Consider the following 4,717-nt stretch of genomic DNA (forward strand, 5'->3'; position numbering starts at 1 on the left):
GAGGTGTGAAATGTCGAGGGTTTTTGTGATTTCTTTGGAGAATGCGGTGACCTTTTCTGTTTGATTACTGATGGTTTTAGTAGAGTGGGAAGGGTGAAGTGCGAAACGTTGAGGTTGAGATTTGTTTGTTGAAGGTTTCTGCGATTTCTTTAGAGAATGCAGCGATTCTTTCTCTTTGGTATCGACGATGATTTCAAGGGAAAGGAAGGGTTGAAGTTTGGCGAAGTGTGAAAAGTTGAGGTTAGGAATCATCACTTGTGCTGATTCCTTTGTTGATTTTTTTGTAGTTTCTTCTGGAGAATACGGTGATTCTGACCCTTTGGTGTCGACGATGTTTTTAAAGAAAAGGAAAGATTGAAATTTGGTTAAAAGTGAAAGATTGTAATTTTATGAGGTTTGAATATTTGAGGTTAGGATTTGTCATCTTTCTTGATTTCTTTATTAAATCTTTTTGCGATTCCTTTAGGGAACGCAGCGATTCTTTCTCTTTCTCGATGGTTTCAATAGAGTAGAAAGGTTGAAATTTGGCGAAGTGTGAAATTTGAGGTTAGAATTTACGAAATTTGTTGATTTTTCTGGTGAATTCTTTGGAGAATACGGTGATTCTTTCTCTTTTAGTTATCGACAGTGATTTCAAAGGATAAGGATAGATTAAAATCTCGTTAAAAGCGGAAAATTGAAATTTGATAAAGTGTGAAATTTCGAGGTTAGAATTCACCCCACTTTCGCCGACAGGAGATGCAAAATTTTTTTAATACGAATTTTCAACCTACGATGGTCGATGGGGAACTTTTCAACGATACTGTATAAATGCTCTTTCAAATATGGTAAGCCAATATGGTTCTTTGCGGTGGAAAAAGCTACACAAAGGGCGTATAGAGTGATATATACATACATATACAGGGCTTACAATATAGATACAATACATTAGTCATAAAATTCCAGTTTCCAAAGGAACGACGTTAATATTTGAGATTAAAGCGCATCGTGGTTTTGTGCAAGAGTAGAGTCTTTTCGGTCTGTTACCCCGGCAATTCTCTGAATTTCGATCACACGTTCCGAGATGAAAGTTGTTTCTTCCTCGCTTTGGAAATTAACCGGATAATTCCGACCCTCGGGAATCTTCAGTTACCTCGAATCATGGGGTCGCCCGATTTTACCATGAAAAACGAAGACAAGCTTATCCTACTGTCTCCCCTAATTTCCCTACTTAACATGAATCTTCCCCGGAGCACAAATAATATTTCACCCTCTTCTGTAAGGCTTGAGGACTTTGGCTTGGAAAATAGGAATCTGGATGGTGGCGTTTTATTAACATCTGTTTCGCGACTTGTAAATGTATTTAAATTTTAAGTGTACCGGAGATATCCTCCAACTTCGAAAATACAGATTAATATTCGAGAAATTTAGAAGTTTAATTTCACTAAATCCAGGACAATTTCTCTATCTTGGATAAAATTCACGTTTACTATCGATGCCACACTGGCGTTCAAATCTACGCTTATCGCCTCAACATTTCAGACGATCAAACCTGCGTGTAACCAGAGATTCTTCCACGAAAATAGCAAAATGTCGATCGATGTACCAAATTCCTTCGTACATTAAATAAAAAAATAAACATTCTTCCACATAACCAAATACCTAAAATCTTCAGAAGATGTAACGATCTATTTTTCTAGTTTGCAATTTCCCTTTTCCCCTTAGCTTATCGATATTCACCAGAAATTCGATAAAAAAGCTTTACATAAAGAGTGTCGTTCGTGACCATAACCGTGCACCCTTTCGCACATTTTCTCACTTGAAATATTTGACCTTTCTCGCAAAAGATTTCGATATCCGGCCAGATCGTTGTTATTAAATAAAAAATACCAAAATAACAAATTTTCTTGCTTCAAGTTTAGAATTTCCTTATCAGAAAGCTACTAGAATTGGGCGATAGGTAAAGTAGGCGCCAATTGTGGCTATCGACACAAGGGTTGAACGAGCAAAATTGAAAAATTGAAAGACCGTCGTAAATCCTATAACCTGTCTCGCTGGTTGAAAAAGAGCCAAAAAAGCGTAGAATTTCCAAAGGCGAGACCGTAATACCCGAAATGCAGAATGAAGCACCTCCGGCGCCCACCCCAGAAATACGCAACAACGTTTTCGGCGCTCGCGAGTCAGCAGGAGGAGGATCGGTCACGGTGCTCGCGAATCGCATTACGCCCTCTCTCTCTCTCTCTCTCTCTCTCCGCGTTCTTCCATCGAGCGGGAATACGCTCGATGTGTTATGTTATCGGTAGGAAGGGTAGCTGCGGCGGCGGGGAGGGCTGCGGGGCGGAGCCGCCGCAAAGGGCAGAAATACTTTGAGCAGGCAGCGTGTCTTTGATCAGTATCTATCAAAAGGATTGGTTGCTCCATTGTGGCCCGCGTTCCGCATCGGTATTACTTGCCGGCTGCGATCAGAACTACGTTCTCTCCCGCTACGAATATTAACGTTCCGCGGGATGCGCCACGGTCACAATGCGCCAACCAATCTCTCTGATAGTATCCCGGAGAAACCTTCCACGATCCGATATCAGGCTAACTAGTTATCGGGCCCGTGCCTTTTCTCCGTTAACTCGCCATTCACCCCTGTTCCTCTCCTCCTCCTCCCTTCTAGTCTACTACCCTGGCTCACTTGTCGTCTCGCGTCTACCTAGAGAGGGCGAGTCAAAGCACGTCGGTGGTGGAAAAAAAATTCCAAAGTGTTCCACTCTCACCCAGAAAGAGGGAGGGAGAGATCCACCTGGTTGGAACAACCTTAATAGCCAGCGGTCCTAATAGCCGTCTCGGATGCACTTATCGCGATTGCGTTCCGTCGGTACACACATCGTTCCCTTACTCACCCGTTCCTGCACTTTCGCTCGATACCCTCTCGCTCTCTCTCTTCCTAACTACGGAGAAAACGTGCTAAAGTAAAAACGTTTGTCCGAGCGAGGAATTTTCGATAGAGAGCAGGAGAAGAAGTGGTGACCCGGAAGCCGTACTACAACTTTGGAGAACGTGGAAACGAAGCCTTAATCCAAGAGAGGGTCGAAAGAGGGGTATAATATCGGGTGGGGTAGGTAGATGGGCCATGCTGATCCAAAAAATCACGGAGTTATCACTGGTAACACGGCTCGAACAAAAGCGAAGGAAAAGAGTAGAGGGTGCGGAGAGAGAGAAGAGAAAAAAAAGCGGCATGGAACCTTGTGTATAGTACCTCTAGTCAGATAGAGAGAGGAGGAGGGAAAAAGAGAAGGGAAAAAGGTCGTTTTCTCTGTCTGTGGGCGGCTTGGCGGTGTAAAGCAGAGAGAGGAGAGAGAGAGAGAGAGAGAGAGAGCGTAGCGGTGGAAATGTGGCGCAGATGGGAATGCGGATTGTGCGAAGCTGGAGCAAGAATCGAAACTCGGGGACTTTGAGATCCAGTCGATAAAGCTATTAGCATTTAGACGAGCTGTCGCCGGCGTCGTTCAGCCCTCCTCGTTCCTCCTCCGCCACTCCAGTTACTCCCCCACACCCTCTTTGCCTCCCGATGTGTCGGTTCCCCCCTACTTTCCTCGCTCTCCGCCCTTTTTCCCGCTTCGTCCTCTTTTCCAGCCGCGCGCTGCTGGCTCCGCCGCCGCTGAAATGCATACCGATGTATCACCGTCCCCGCGCATTCCACCCCTCCTCCACCGCCGCCCCACGGCTCTCCAAATCTGCTCGTGCCCTCCTCCTCCTCACCGCCGTTCCCAACCCCCTTCGAGGTTCCTCCTGCCGCACACACACAGAAACGCTTGCATATACACACGTCGCAGTGACTATTCCCACCACCTTCTATTAGCAACGGACTAACGTATAACTGGTAGAAAAAGGCAGCGGATCAGGATCGACAGAGTAGGCAAAGTCGAAAAGAGGGAGAGATGGTTTAACGCACCGACCACCCTCCACCGTGGTGGAAAGGTGGTGGCGGCGTTACAGCGGCCGTACCACGCGTGCACCTTCTCTACCGATGTACCCCTACAGTACGCGCGTTCCACACACACATAGAGAAAACTGGACGCGTATATACAGACGAGAGGAAACCGGCTGGTCCATCTCCTCTCCGCAGAAGATACTTATTAAAGGCATCTCTCCCCGCAAGCAGCGGCGGCTGGTTGCCTAGGAAACCTACCCGCTACTCGACCACGCGCGCTCACGTGCGTGTGTGTACGTACGCCTACCCCGTCTATCTACTCTACTGCACTCGCTCGCGCGCGCGCGTGTGGAGACACGTGGAGGCGGTACACCGCGTGTGTGAGTTGGCGATCACACGTCGAGCCAGAGGCCACGACAGGATGAACAAACAACGCGTGGAACAGCGGCACACAGCTATACACTACCCCCCACACACACGCGCGTAACTATCTCATAGACAGTGTCTTGGTGTATAACACGTTTGTATACGCGAGTGTGTGTACACCACGGCGTTTCAACGTCGGCGGAAAGGGGGGGTGAAACAACCCTCTAATAGCCGGGGCGGCGCCTATACCCAACCCTAATAGCCCTATCTCACCCTGTTCTCTCTTTCTCTTCCACTCGTCTTTCTCCATCTTTCCTCGTAATTTCCTCTCTCCCCGTTTCAACTCCTCTCTACCTATTCGTTCGATTCTCCTCTCATCTTACCCTTCTTTCTAAAGCGTGATTCTTCTCGCTCCTCGTTCGTCCTTTGCCTCTTCTCTCCACACTCCTTTCT

This window comes from Habropoda laboriosa, unplaced genomic scaffold (assembly GCF_001263275.1).
Source record: "Habropoda laboriosa isolate 0110345459 unplaced genomic scaffold, ASM126327v1 scaffold23, whole genome shotgun sequence".
NCBI classification, from domain to species: domain Eukaryota; kingdom Metazoa; phylum Arthropoda; class Insecta; order Hymenoptera; family Apidae; genus Habropoda; species Habropoda laboriosa.